The 16,501-nt window shown below is 39.0% G+C and overlaps 1 pseudogene; it reads right to left on the bottom strand.

The window, feature by feature from the left end:
• Positions 1-14,382: 14,382 nt before the first annotated feature.
• LOC148211837 (uncharacterized) lies at positions 14,383-14,934 on the bottom strand (annotated as a pseudogene).
• Between the last annotated feature and the right edge of the window lie 1,567 nt (positions 14,935-16,501).

Raw genomic sequence — 16,501 nt, 5'->3', positions numbered from 1 at the left:
TTAAAATATTTAATATTTCAATTAACCACATAAAAAAATTAAACAACTATTTAAAAACTTTAGTGATCGTTAAAAGCATTAGTGCTCATTATTTAAAAAAAAATAAAAATAAAAAAAAGCCCAAGGTTTACCAGGATGTATGGATTTGTTGGTGTAGTAATATTTTTTTTGGTAAGGGGATTTAGTAATTTTTTAGTAATGAATATTGCCTAAAAAATCAAGGGCAATATTGTGTAGAGTCATTACCATGTATACTTATTTTAATTTATTTTATTTTAACAAAATAACAAATAACAAATTTTGTACAAAAAAAACAAAATAACAAATTTAATTATATTTTTTAAAAATTAATTATTGAACAAAATTAGTTTAAAATTTATAATTAGTTTTTTCTTACTCGGAAAAACAACTATAAATTTTGCTGAAAAATTATAGAATCAAAGGTGATTTATTATTTATATTATTAGTTTTATTTTTATATTATTGTTTTCTTTTCTTTTTTTTTCTTTTTTTTTAATCTAACCAAATTTTTAGTTGGCCATTAATATGTTCCTCATTTATTTTGTCCTACCTTCAAAATGTTTAGGTATATATCAATTATGAAGTCAATGTTTAGGTATATATCAATTATGAAGTCATGCTGACTTTGGCACTTTCAAAGTGTTATTATTGTGTTTCTATAATGAAATTTATTTTCAAACAAAGTTCTAATTACGAAGATAAATATTATCTCAAACTTTTTATTTTAAATAAAATATTTTTTAGAAATAGTGCGTTTGTTTGAGTTAAATTATATTTTTTTGTATTGTATTTATAGAAAATATTATTTCATGTTTATTAAAAGTATATCCTAAAATTAAATGATAGAATAATTTTTTTTTTCACATTAGAAAATGAGAAAAATCTTGTTTATTTAAATAAAACAAACAACCTATTTGAAAATTGACCTAATTTTTTTTTTTTGAAACAAACAAAAACGAGGAAAGGAACTATAGAGAAGAAGGAATTCGCGAACAATCATTCTCAATGCAACGGACCACAGATGGTGGGCACTCCTCCACCCAAACCTGAAGATCGAACGACTCTAAAGCCAATCGCGCCAGCCAATGAGCAACAAAGTTGCCTTCCCAGTGTGTAAAAATACTTGAGATAAAAAAAAAACAATGATATTAAGATGGACTACAAAATAATCTAAACTTAAAAATAGCAAAGTGAATAACAAAATCAAGACATATTATCGTATATTTTCATAAAATATATTGATTCTTATGACGTTTGAGATGAAACTGACAAATACTTTTGAGATACACAATGACAAACGATTGTTAAACAACGTTGCTCTACAACATTAAAAAGAATATTAAAAATGTTAGTATTATATCACTAAATGTTGAAAACAATTAAAATAATGAACCAAACAGAGAAAAATATGTTAAAAAAAAAGTTTATTTAATATTCGTTGAAAGTATATCATAAAGATAATTCACATTAGAAAATGAGAAAATCAAACCTTAATCATGACGTAGACAACCTATTGAAAACTGACCTAACCATTTTAATAAGTATGTAAAACATTTAAAATAAAAAATAATAATGATATTAACATTAACTATAAAATAGTCCAAACTTAAAAATATAGCAATAGTGAATAAAAAAATCAAGGCATATTTTCGTATATTTTCATAAAATATATTTACTTCTTATTGATGTTTGAGATGAAACTGAAAAGTGTTTGCAAGATATACAATGATCAACAATTGCTAAATAACATCATTCTACAATATTAAAAACATATTAAAAATGTTAGTATTCTATCACTAAATTTAAAAATATTAAAAACAATTAACTAATTAAAGAGAGAAAACTAGGAATGGGAAAAATATAGAAATCAAATTAGTGTGAAAATAAGTGGAAGAGAACCACTTTTATGGTTGTAGGAAGTACAATAGTTACAAAAACCTCTAAAATTCTAAAACATCTCATATTTCACCATTGAATTTAATTAAATGAAAAACTTTTATTTTAAAAGTAATTTATTTACCTAAGGGTAAAATTTTTTATATTTTTAACCTTGGATGTTTCATTTATTTAATCCACTTTGTGGTGCATTTAAATTTTATTCTCCTGCCATAATTAGTTTAGGATAAATTTTAGGAAATTTTAAACTAATTTTTAATATCTTAGTTTAAAAATACAAATATTCACATATTTTACTTCTTAATGATCAGTCATTTATTTTGTTAACTATATTATTTTTATTTGCAAATTATTAATTTTAATTTTTTTTTATTATTGTAAAATAATATTTCAAAGACATTATTAAATCAATGACTAATATCTAAAATTTTGTTTTCCTAAATCTTTGAGGTTCTAACTCTTTCATATTTCACTATTAAACTTAATTAAATTTCCCTTTCATATTTCACTATTAAATTTAATTAAAATTTAAAATTAGATAGAACTTTTCATATTCTTAACATTTCAAGTTTCGTTTATTTAATCCACTTTGTGGTACATTTAATTTTGTTCTCCTACACAAATGTTTCAAAATTCATAATTTGTTTATTTATATCTTATGAAATTTTAAACTAATTTTTAATATCAGGTCAGGACCAAGTGCTTTATATAAGGCAAGATCGATACTTGCAACTAGCTGCAATTATTGATCTTTCCTAATATCTTGACACTTATCTCAACATAATTGGATACAACAAAGAAGATAAGAATTGGCCGACAAGACAAGTCATTGACTGACATGTTATCTCTTTTGGAATCTACTTTATAAAAAGTAAAGATAAGCGTGATCGACAGAGGACATCTTATCTTTAAAAAAGTAAGAAAGGAAATAAAGTAAAGTGGAAATAATTACAAACTGACAAAATAATTTTAAAAAGTAAAAGTTGATATCTCTGCTATCGGATAAGGAAACTTGCTTAAGAAGTTAATGACGTCACCCAGCTTCTTCTGACTTAGCGAGGATTCCGGATTCAGTATATCATCGTATAGGCTTTTCTGGCGTCTGTTTAGGTCGTTCAATCAAGGGTCTTACTCACGGCCTCTCGCCTTAACTGCCTGAAGAACGCCTTCTATCTTCAACCAAGGCTGCCTTTGAGATAGAGAATCATCTCAACTGAGTCGATCCTTTACGCTAATCGCGCTACCATGTGGTTGGTTACTCCACATCAGAAGCATGTTGTAACGCCCCGAGTCCCTCAGGTTAGTTAGTCTCGAATCGGGAGATTTTTTCATTTAAATTTCAAAGTGAATGTTAATTGAATTTATCGATATTTATCGGGCTCTAACAATCCAATTAAATTAATATTAACCGAGCTTGGTATGTTGGGTCTTGTGTTGAGGGAATGAACTCCTTCTTCTTTGGGCTTGGATGATTGGGCTTTCATTGAGGGAAAATTGTTTTAAATCAAAACAAAAGGGAAACCCTAACACTTTCTTCTTCTTTTTCCCTCCCTTTGTTTCTTCCCCATCCCTAGCCGACAGCCCCCCCCCCCCCAAGCTTCTTCTCCTTCTTCTTGGAGCTTTCCAGCCGGCGGCCTTCTTCTCCGGCGAAGCGACACAGCAGCAGCAGCTTCTCCACGCTGGCGTCCTCCTACAGCAGCTCGCGGCGGCGCACGACGCACGGGCCTTCTCCACGGCAGCGACGCGTTCCGAGCAGAACCGGACGCCCGACGATCTGCTGCTACTCCTCCTCCGGTGACGTGCGCAACACCCGGCGGGCCTTCTTCACGGCGGCGACGCGTTCCGAGCAGAATCGGATAGCAGCGGCAACAGCCCAGGTCCGACGTCGTTCCTCCGGTGACCCCGCGCCCAGATTTGTAACGCCCAGCAAGTTTCTTGACGTTTTCTTTCCTCGGTTTGGTGTTATCCAGCCCCTCCGGCAACGTTAGACAATTACCCACACATAACCGAAGCTTGATTCTTGATACCCACTCCTTACGGCATTGGGTCGGCATTGAACCACCTTCAATCGGACCCAAATCTATGTTACCCATCAGTTTTTGACATCGGTCCAGCAAGCCTAAGGCCATTCGAAGTCGAATTTTGGAGCTAGAACATCCTCGGCGTCGACCCACTTCTAACCCAAGAGGTTTTGGTGTGAGTTAGTAGGTAACAACTCACCTAAATTTGAGTTCAATATTATTTAAATGTTTCCAATTGGCTACTAACCTCGAATCGTACTTTTTCCTTGTAGGAAGTGTTTGACAAGCTTAGGAGCTTTAGGACTTTTGGTAGTAAGTAGCACGGGGGCGGGTGCGTGCGTTGGTGTTGGTTATTTGGTTGCCGATGTACTGTTTATGATGCTTAATATTGGTTCTGATACGTGGTTGTGCAGTGTAACTCTTGTTTATGTAGTTTTGTATGCCTGATTAGTGTTGAATGTCCGTCGGTAATAACAGTGGGAATTTCGTATTGTTGAACTTCTGAGATCTGTGGTAGAATGATGTATGATTGTAGGGAATGTTCGTTAAGGTGAATTTATTTTGGAAATGTTTGTTGTCTGAATTCGTATGAAGTGTTTGGTGTGTCTCATGAGTTTTATTATATCTAGCAACGCTTATTGAATATGGACGTTGTCATTCGTATGTTGTGAAAGTATGTTTAGTTTATTGTTTTGTTATTATAATGATGTTTATGTTGTGGAAGCATGTTGGTATGTGTTGGCGAGCGGCGAGATGCATTGAAATCATACTAGTGGTGGTGTTGTTGATGGGCGTTGTGGTGATTGGTGTTATTAGAGAGTTAGTACTGGAATTTTGGTTGGAGGCTAGAAACGATGAGTGGAGTTTTGCAAATTATGAAGTGAATGGGTGAGTGTCAGGGCCTCGGGTATAAATGGTCGGGGGCTAATACGTCACTAATTGGGTATCGAGGCCTCGGGTATAAATGGTCAGGGGTCGATACGCCAATATTGGATAAAGATGAGTGTCGAGGCCTCGGGTATAAATGGTCGGGGGTCGATGCGAGGAGTCTTTCGAAAGGAGAACTATTGGGGCCTTGGGTATAAATAGTCAAGGGCCAATAGATGGTAAGACATCGAGGCCTCGGGTATAAATGGTCGAGGGTCGATACACTAGTGTCGGGGCTCTGGGTATAAATGGTCAGGGGCCGACACTACCAAAAGAATGGTTTCGAAGAGCTCGAATAACTGAGGCGAACATAGTTGTAGTTGAGGTATTAGAGAGCCAGGTGGACGGTAATGTTTTTATCTGATTGTGGTTAGCTTCGGGTCTTTTAGAGTATGTTTATGGATGAATGTATAAAGTATTGGTAGAGCATGTCTATGGTTGTTCGCATACTGTAATGATAGAGCATGACGATGTATGTTCCCTTTATGGTTATGAGCATGATGTTTGTGTGTGTTTGGCGAGGGCTACTTACGGAGTATATTTTATATACTCACCCCCTCCTCTGCAATGATTGTTTCAGGTGAAGGACTCGTGGGTGACCATGGTGATGGGACGAAGGAGACCTGACGAGCGAGGACCATAGACTACTTAGTTTTTCCTGTTTAGTTTAATTCATTGGTTAGGGTCTTATGTTGTGGCCAATAAACGGTTTATTTTCATTTGAATAATTGAGAGATTTGTTTTTCTTGTTGTTAGTTTTGCTTCGGGTTAGGTACCTATTTGAGTTTTATTCCATTTGTTTAGATTCATATAGATTGAATAATAAACTTGCCTCGTGAAGTGGTTCACGAATGTTGCTGAATGTTATTCCATGAGATTGATTTATCGTTAATTTGATGAGGATTGGAACTTGATTTTTTATGAGTTTATGCGTATAGGAAGTTGGCAGGATGTAGCCGGAGTTAAATTTGATTAGTTGGGTAGTGAATGTGACCTAGAGGTGTGCGGAAAATTCTGGGTCGTTACACATGTCATCTACTTCATCGTATCTTCTTCTGAAGTTCCTTTACGGAATAACAGACTAGGATAGTGATGATAAGAACGGAATACAATGATCTTATATGAGAATTTAAACAAAATTTAAACAAATTAATTTACAGTAATTTACAATAATTAAAAGAAAATTTAAAAAATTAAACACTTGAAAGATCCAGATTTAGAATCATCAACAGGGCTGTGAATATAAAAATGGGTCGTTTATGTCGTAGCCTTCAAAGGGATCGAAATCGTCTACATCATTGTTGACGGAGGCAGAGGAATCAGCATCCGCCTGAGGGTCGTCTGGGTCAGAGATCTGAACCGCGACAATACTGAGAACAGAGTTGAAGTCGGCCTAAGATCCGACTCCAGCTAGTGAACTCATGACTGCATTTTTGGCGAGAAGGAAACTCTCGTCTTCTTGCCTCGTCATGTCTTGGGGATGAACGTTGGTCTTAAACCAGCCTTCATCTTTTCAGCTTCAAGGTAGGAATAGTCGAATTTTTCCCACCATTTGATGCGTAAAGCTTTGCTCAACGCCTTGAAGTTTCCACTGGGTCCTAGCTGGAAATTTAGCAAAAGATCCATGGTATTTAAAAATACAAAGCGAATCTAAACATCTTAGAAAGAGGAGACAAATAGATTCTAACACCGCCGTAACCAATATTTGACGCGTTGGTGTCGACAATAATTTTGGCCTGCTCATCCACAAGAGATAAGCATGGGATGCTTTTTGGCCAGGGATTTGATGGATTGGACTGGGTGTGTATGCTCTACAGTCAACGACTTTGGATTCTTTTTTAATCTGTCATAGAGTGGCAGATAGATTGTATGGAGATCTTTAATAAAGTCTCCAATATAATTCACTCAGCTCAAAAACCTCTGCAGCTGTGTTTTGTCTTGAATGATATCTAGAAATTTATCCACAAATTCTAGAAACCGCTGGATTGGCTTGATAATTCCCTGATTAATGTTGTAACCAAGAAATCTGATCTTTGTTTGGAACAATTTAATTTTTAGTTGGGAGACCATAAGGCCGTTTGTTCTGATAATGTTAAAGAACACTTGCAAATGCTTGAAGTGTGATCTACTGAGTTTGAGAATACCAAAACATCATCAATATAGACTATTGAGAAATCTTGATATTTGTTGAAGATATCATTCATAGTCTTTTGAAATTCGGACGGAGCATTTTTCAATCCAAAAGGCATGACGTTCCATTAAATTGTCCAAATGGAATATTGAAGGTCGTCTTGTAACGGTCACTTGGATGAATCTGGACTTGCGAAAACACAGATTTCAAATCAAACTTTGAGAAGACTTTTGCTAAAGTAATTCTCTTTAGCAGATCTTGCCGATTAGGTATAGGATACCTAATCCATTTGAGAACTTTGTCAAGAGGCTTGTAATTAATTATAAGTCTGGAGATTCCTCGCTCATTTTCAGCTTGGTTGTTGACATAGAAAGCCGAACATGACCAAGGACTCTTTGAAGGGCTAATAAGTCCTTTTTTTGAAAAAGATCTGATATATCGTCAGAGCAAGTTTTGACCAGATCTTTGTTCATCTGAATAGGCCGAGCTTTAGTGGGGATTCGGCCTCTTTGAAATCATCAACATATGGTAGATTAACCATATGTTTCTTCCGATACCAAAAAGCATTCGGGATATTCGAACAAACTTCCTTTTCCAGCTTTGCTTGAAAGCTACGAATTTTAAGTTCAACAGATGGCTTGTAGATTTGAATAGCCACCTTGTATGTCTTAATATCATCCTGAAGGAATTCAATCTGTTTCTCCTTCTTGGCGATACTATTGATAAAAAGATGAATGTCTTCCTCAATAGATGAAATATATCTTAGAATCACAGGATGACTGAATCCGAAGATAATTTCTTTGTTGAACTTCTTTGAGACAATCCCTTTATCAGTGACTGAAAAAGGATATAATTGTGCCAAGAAAGGAGTACCTAGGATGACTCCTTCATTAAGGTTCTTAACTAAAATGAATGTGTTGATAAGGCACACGTCTTTTTTGCAAATGTGGACCTTAGAAAGTTTGTATCGGATGTTCAACGGATTTCCACCGGCTCCGCTTAGAACTTCTTTAGTTTTTTCGAAGTATTTAAATGGAACTAAACCTTCTTAGATGACGTTCTGATTGGCACCAGAGTCAATGAGAGCAAATGTTTCTAGCTGGAAGTCCATAACTTTAAAGATAATCTTGGACATCCACTTCTGGTTTTGAACTTTACTAATATAGTTGATTCCACTTGGTAAATCAACTAGCAAAGCTTTTCCCGTTTCTTCTGGGATGAATAAGTTCCTCCTTGATATAATTTAACTTCCTTATCAGCTTGGGACTCTTGAAACTTACTAAAAGCGTTTTCAAGGGTAGAAAGTTGTTGTCTGTTGTCGGCAACTTCTCTTTTGAGAATCTTCACTTCGTTATAGAGATCATCAACTTGGATAGGCTATTTAGCTTCTCCTTTGACTTTGTTTAGTATATCCTGGAAAGAATATACTATCAAGTTTTGATTTGACTTCTTTTGAGGGTTTCAGCCTCAAGGCTTTCCCTTAGTCTGATGAAACATGTTCGTTTGGAATTCAAATCAGGTAATTGCTCGATAAGATCAAAGAGTATTTCTTGATCTTTGGTAATGACATTGATATGGCCGTTACATCTTCCAACACAATGACCAGTACAGGGGATACCTCCGTCTTTGTCAGAGGAGTCGCTTTGAGAGAAGAAATTTTTTTCACTTGAGTCTTCCTCATCTATGAGGTTGATACCATCTTCTTCAGATAAAGACTCGGGTTGAGAAGAACTATCTTCGTCGCTTTTGATAGCATAGGGAAGAGACTGGCGTGTTTCTTCATCTATGGTCAAGGATCTGATCTTATCCTTCAAAGGGCATTTGTTAGTGTAATGACCTTTGCGGTTGCATTTGTAGTAAGCGACACTTGTCTTGTGGGAATGATTCTTTGAATAATTCCTTCTGCTCTTGCTTTTGTTGTAATATTTCCTCTTGTGTCGAGGAAATTCAGGGTCCTTTGACTTACTCTTGCTAAAAGGTTGTTTGTTGGAAGATTTCTTTCGCTTCTTCCTTTCATCTTCGAGTTTGTAGTTAAGACCATATTATTTGCAGAAAGTTCCCAACTCCTTACGGTAATCGGGATCTTTAATAACCTTGGTGGTATGCTTATGCTCCGAGCAAAGATAACGGCATATTGCTTGAACTGTGGCAGTGATATCACCAATGGTTAACTCAAACTAGTTGATCTGTTTGGTGGTAGAGTTGGTTGCCGCAGCCTGATAAAATCTTTGAGCTATGTAATGTGGAAGCCCTTTAACAAACTTTTGTTTCCAGATATCTACTCCATATGACGTAATTATATAAAGACGTGTTAAGAACGTATCTTTATACCATTTGTAGTTGCTCATCTTTCGACAATGAAGTCCTAACAGAGCTTCAGTGGAGAAATCGAAATTGATCTTTGTGCTACCAATGAAATTATTTGTCATTGCATAGACCAATTGATTGACCATGTCTTGTTCTTCAACCTGCATGGCATTTGATCCTTCTTGTTTGACAACAGTCTTAGTTGCCGTCAAGATTTTTTGCCTATCCTATTCCGTGAGTGGGTTATGCCACCAACTTCTTAGGTTTCCAGAGAGACTTGAGATTAGGATATGGGCAGTTGCTAGACCGTCTTTCTAGTGCTGTAGGCAATAGCGACCATCAGCATTTCTTGAAAGGTGTTCTACATTTGAGCCTCAAAATATCCATCGATATTCAAGGTAACTATTGATGATCCATTGTAGGCTTGTTGATCATGACGGAGATCATCCCATCCTAGATCAAGAGGAGAGGGTTGAGGATAATGATTTTTCATTTCCGTATGTATAGTTACCGAAAGAATTGTTGAAGATGAGGCTTGAGCCGTTGTAGGTATTTTAGCAACTACGTTGATACTCTTAGCAACATCAGCCTTCTTTAAAGAGTCTCTTTTGTCGATGGACAAAGAGGAAAGTCTTTTGTTGATCTCGAGTAAGAGATCGGAAGGGTCATCCTTGAGAGTTCCAATCTTGAAACTGTTAGGTTCAAAAATAGCCTGGAAAGGATCAGTCTGAGGGATCTCTGGGTTCTTTGAGATGATAGGAAGAACCAGATTCTCAATTCTTTCAACAGCTTTAGAAACTTCAGAAAGAACCTTGTTTGAGTAATTGAGTTGATGTTGGATGTTTTTGATTTCACGTACACCAACTTTCTAGACTTTATCTTCATCTATAGTCTTATAGGGAGAAGACACCATCTTTATGGCCGGTATGATCGGGTGAGAGAAAGTAACTTCTTCCTCAGGAGGGAAGGTGGAAGCTATTTCTTTGCCTCTTGCAGTGACCCAAACAGTGTTGTTTCTGATAACAACCACCTGTCCTTGGGCTTTGAGAGACTCTACGAGAGCTTCGTTTCTTGCAAGCTCTTTTTGTTTTAACTTTGAGGTGAAGTCTTCTATACACATGATAGGTTTCCTCGTCTCTTCTGGTGCGACAATCCATATATTGATGTATTTGTCGTACAAATCTTTATAACGTTTTTCAATCTTTGAAATAACGTTTATTTGGTTGAAAGTCGGTTCAGTTCTCCTTTCCATGTCGGACTGGATATGAGAGAGTGATCCTTCTTCATAATTAACGTCAGGGATAGGATGGGTGAAGTCCACAGACCCTCGCATTGATTCAGATCTTTTGAAAGATTTGTTGAAAGAGTTAACCAACCTTGTGTTCGAAGATGTGCTTGGACGACTACTCACGACCTCTCTAATTCTGGGGTATCTTGCCTCAGAATTAAATTGTATTTCGTCATTTCCATCTGGAAATTTGGTGATTGACGCCTCTATGCTAGTTCTTTTAGTGGGAGCTGACTGACATTATACTGAACGCACACACTAAGCGTGGTAACAATTCTATAGATGGAAGCGCACACCTGTCAGAGTAATATAAAATGGATGGAGTATCCAAGTATCGATCCTCAAGGACTTCTAAATAATTTCCAAACTCTAAAGTTTTAATGAATAGTGAACGTTAAAATGAGTGATTCTTGTAAAATGGGAAGTGGTCACAAATAATGGTTTTGGATTTGGGATTTGGTCTTATAATGGTAAAACCTAGCCCGAATTACTTCAAGTTAGCCAACAAAGAATCAAGGATACGCTAAGGACGATATGCATTTTACTTTAGGAACCAACGACTACGCTTTTCACTTGACTTATGTCTAAGCAAGTTCAAAGTCCTAAGACATTCCCTAATATGTCTATTATGAGAGATATTTTAGTTTTAGGATGGAAATAGTCGCAACCTCGGGTTAAGGTCCTATGTCTAGGCTACTTAACCGGAACCCTTATATCTAAGGCGCTCATCTCCTCGGTTTAACCACTCAACAATGCAAATAAGCAACCTTTTCAGTATTGACTTGTTAAGACTTACAGTGGCCTTCTCTAAATCCTAACTTTTTGGGAAAACATGTTGAGCAATGAGTGGAAAGCAAAAACACTACTTCTTAGCAACCCTTTTTAGAAATAAAAGGCTAACTATCTATAATCGGGCTAGAGACGGGAATTTAGAAAGACATATTGAAGAAAATACAGCAAGTAAAATGGTTGAAATTGAAATGCATGTGTGAAAAACAAAAGTTAACTAACAGAAAGTTTTGCTCGGGATTGAGAGCTTCGCCCTTCTCTTTCAAGCAAGGGGGAGTGTCACGTGCTCTTTCCTCCAAAAACACAATTCTCTTAACTAAAAATAAAGTAAAGGCAAAGTAAAGATAAGCTAAGTGCTGGATTTTTATAAATTTGAATAGGTAGAAAATAACTAAGTAACAACGGAAACAAAACAAAGCTCAATAAAGGAATGTAAAGTGCTCGGGATTTAAAAACTAAAAGCAACTAATGAAAGCAACTTAAAAGTACTTGATGAATTTGGTGGAGAAGCTGCTGGAATTTATAGCTGTGCATAATTGGTTAGGTAGGTCCTAAAACGCTGGTGGATCACCCATTTCCAACTCCTTTGACTGACTAAATCCTGCTCAAACTGATAGTGGAACACTTCTTCTACACGTATGCATCGGTTGGAACTACCAAAAAGCATTGGAAGACGCGTTTCATTAAGGGCAAAGTTGGAAGAAAACCAGTTTTTCTACAGCCTCCCAGGCGCCAGGCGCCTCCAATGATGGTGTTTCCGACTTTTTGCTTCTTTTGATTAATTTGCACTCCCAAATGGTTCTAAAATGTCATAAATACAATATAAGCCAACCACAAACAATCATAAATGAATTTTGCATGAATTGGAACTCAAACAACCGAGAAAAAGTCCGAAACAAAGTTAAAACATAGTAAAAACAGCATCTAAAACCTTCTTTTTACGCATGTAAACAAGCGTAATCACCCTACCCCACTTGAGCTAGCATTCGCTCTACCTCCCTATGTTGGTACTCCAGGCTAACTCTTCGAGGGGTATCGACGCTTGACATTTATCCCCAAGGTACCGACCTTCTTCTACCACGATTGGTGCTCGACCTTGCCATTTATCCCCAAGGCCTTGATCTATTACCCATAAGCATCACTTTACGTTAGTCCCCCAAGTCTAACTCTTCGAGTTGTATTGGCCCTTGACATTTATCCCCAAGATACCAATACTTCTCTACAGAAACTTGACGTTCGGCCTTGCCATTTATCCCCAAGGCCTTGAACTGTGCACCAGTCCTTGACATTTATTCCCAAGGTACCGATGACTACCTGGCGTATTGGTCCTTGACATTTATCCCCAAGACCCCAATACTCCTATACAGAAAACTGAGGTTCGGCCTTGCCATTTATCCCCAAGGCACTCACTCAAGGCTTTGCGTAACCAAGCGACTAGTATGCAATTTCTCTTCAAACGACCCACAGGTTAACGAACCACTAACCCATTACATCACTCCTGACAATTGCCACTAACCCTCCCAAGACAACCTATAAGCAGGTCTTCCACGTTTCAATTGTGCCCACAATTTACCAGCATGCTTTTCATTATACCAAACAAATCACTAACACAACAGCTTCCAACACAAAAAACAAAACAATAAAAACTATATAACAGGCTATCAGCACGTGTATTTCATCTTCGACCTGTTCACAAACGTCATAGGCCAATTACTCCCAACCACTACAATAAGAAAAGACCAGTCCCCTCCAACGATAATAAGTCATGCATTTTTATAATGTCTAACAATGAAAATAGTAACACGAAAACTCGACACAGTCACTAGAAGCCCTCAAAACCAAGACTAACAATTCCTATATGCACGAAATAAATTATTTTAATTAAAAATCAGCACAAAACTACTCTGTTAACACCAAATAACGCACGCACTCGCCCCTTGGTGCTACTTACTCACTCCTATGCTCCAATATCTTGCGTCAATTCACCACTTAATCAACAATAGACAAACGAAATAATTAATCCAAAATTTCAAGCCATCCAAATTCATTCTAAGAGATCTAGCAATGTCCATTACCGCAAAAACCGACTTCGTATAGGTGCGGGTAACTCAGGCCTAACTCGAATAAATGTGGGTTGCGTATATCGAGCCTCTAATGGTTATGGGTAGGCGCCGAAATCGGAAACTGCTGTTGTCCGACTATTTTATCAGTAAAAACTCACCAAATCGATACCCACGACACTGTGTGCAGCAAGGACCCACGCCACGACTTTCGACCACTAAGGGAGACCGAACCCGCTCGCGAGGGAAAGGCTGCGCCGCCGGAAAACACTCCGCAGACAGCACCCACGCGCAACGCCGCCGCCTGCCTCTGCCCGACGCCCGCGCACGCCTGCTGCTACCGGAACCCGCGTGTCCGATGCTGCCCGATGCCCGCGCACGCCTGCTGCCGCCGGAATTCGTGCGCCAGTTGCTGCCCGACGCCGCGCACCGCTGTTGCCCGGAGTCGCATGCCGCCACTGCCTGCAGCGCCGTCTGCTGCTGTCAACCGGGGAAGGTGAGTCGCTGCGTCGGAGGTCATCGTCCGTTGAGTGCTTCGGGGAGGGTTCAGGTGCCGGTAGAAGAAAATAACAAAAAACTAAAACGGGGGGGGGGGGGAGGTGTTTCACGAATGGGATGGGTTTGGGGCTAGGGTTTTCTCCTTACTTTTCTTTTGTTTTTACAAAGAAGGGACCCACTTGGGCTAGGGTTTTTCCCTTACTTCCCTCTTGTTTTAAAACAAGGAAGGCCCACTTACCTAGATACTTAATTTGGGCCCAACGACCTAGGACAATTGCGAGAGAAAATAATCTCCTCGTTAAACAATAATTAGATACGCACGTACACGTCAACACTCATAACAATTACCGCAACACCTCGAAATAAGATGAAATGAAACAATTAAATTAAATAAATAAATAAAAAAAATTTCTAAGAAAAGAGGCCCCGAGACTCGAGGGTAACCTAACCTGAATAACGCGGGGCGTTACAGACTTCCCCCCTTGAGAAACTTTCGTCCTCGAAAGTTCGTTGTTCGAATAATTCAGGGTATCGGGCTCTAATCTCGTCTTCCCTTTCCCAGGTAGCTTCCTCCACTTGGTGATTCCTCCACAAGACCTTCACCAAGTCAATCGCCCGATTCCGCAGCACCTTGGTCTCTCTTGCTACGATCTCAATGGGTACCTCCATATAGCACATGGTTTCATCTACCTGCAGTGGTTAATAATCCAAGACGTGTGAAGGGTCATGGACATACTTCGTCAGCATGGACACATGGAACACGTTATGCACTGCACTCAACGACGGTGGCAAAGCCAACCGGTAAGCGACTGGGCTAATGCGCTCCAAGATCTCAAAAGGACCAATAAATCTTGGACTGAGTTTTCCCTTCTTACCAAAACGTAGGACTCCCTTTACCGGTGCCACACGAAGAAAAACGTGGTCGCCGACGTCAAACTCCAATGCCCTTCGCCTAACATCAGCATAACTCTTCTGTCTGCTCTGAGCCGTCTGCATTCTTGCCCTAATCCTTTGGATGGCACCATTAGTCTCCTGCACCAACTCCGGTCACAACAGGACCCTCTCACCGACCTCGTCCCAATGCACCGGCGACCTACACTTCCTCCCATACAAAGCTTCGTATGGGGCCATGGCAATGGTCGCCTGATAACTGTTATTGTAGGCAAACTTTGTTAAGAACAGGTATTTGTCCCAAGAACCACCGAAGTCCAATACGCTAGCCCTCAACATATCTTCCAAAATCTGATTCAGATGCTCAGTCTGGCCATCGGTCTGGGATGGAACGCCGTACTAAAATTGAGCTGCGTCCCAAGTGCTTTATGCAAATTTCGCCAAAAAGTTGACGTGAAACGGGGGTTCCGATCTGACACGATGGACACTGGTACGCCATGGAGTCTAACTATCTATTGCAGATACAATTCCGCCCACCTTTTTACTGAAAAAGTGGCCTTGCCTGGTATGAAATGCTCAGACTTTGTTAAGCGATCCATAATCACCCAGATCATTGTGAAACCTTTAGCCGTCCTCGACAACCCCGTAATGAAGTCCATGGCTACGTCATCCCATTTCTACATAGGTATACTTAGAGGTTGCAACAACCCGGCAGGTCTCTGTCTTGAGGCTTTCACCTGTTGACACGTCAGACATCTACTAACAAACTGGGCAATTTCGCGCTTCATGTTGTGCCACCAATAGTGCTTCTTAAGATCCCTATACATTTTGGTACTCCCAGGATGCACCGAGAACGGGGTACTATGCGCCTTGGTTAATAAATCTTTCCTTAAAGAGAAGTCTCTTGGCACACACAGTCTCCCCTGATAAAGCAGAGCCGTATCTCCTAAAAGAGAAAAATCCCCTTGACCCACCATACTGAAACCCTTGCTCAGGCTGGGATCTCCCCTCTGTGCAGCGATGACCCGCTGTCTTAAAGTGGGTTCAACTGAGAGTCGAGCTAACACTGCCGAGACATCTTCCACCGCTAACTCCACCTCAGAACGATCCAACTCGTCTAGTACTGGTCTACGAGGCACTGTCGGAGGTGCCATGCTCGTTGCCCTCCTACTAAGTGCATCGGCCACCACGTTCGCCTTGCCCGGATGGTAATTGATCCCACAGTCATAGTCCTTTACCATTTTTAACCACCCCCTCTGCCTTAGGTTAAGTTCTTTCTGAGTGAAGAAATATTTCAAACTTTGGTGGTCGGTGAAAATTTGAATCCTTTCCCCATATTCGTAGTGTCTCCATATCTTCAAGGCAAACACTACCGCATCAAGCTCCAAATCATGGGTGGGGTAATTAAGCTCGTGTTCCTTTAACTGCCGCGAGGCATAGGCTATGACTTTCCCATGTTGCATCAGAACGCAACCCAAACCTCTTCGCGAAGCGTCACTATACACCACTAAACCTCCCGTCCCATCCGGTACTGTTAGCACCGGGGACGTGACCAAACGCTCCTTTAGTTCTTGAAAACTTTTCTCGTACCCATCGCTCCAAGCGAATGTGGCATTCTTACGGGTCAACTGAGTCAAGGGCGCCGCCAACCGAGAGAAATCTTGGATGAACG

Source organism: Momordica charantia (assembly GCF_013281855.1).
Source record: "Momordica charantia cultivar OHB3-1 chromosome 4 unlocalized genomic scaffold, Mcharantia_2.0 BLBB01000004.1, whole genome shotgun sequence".
Taxonomy (NCBI): Eukaryota; Viridiplantae; Streptophyta; class Magnoliopsida; order Cucurbitales; family Cucurbitaceae; genus Momordica; species Momordica charantia.
This window is presented reverse-complemented; position numbering and strand designations above follow the sequence as displayed.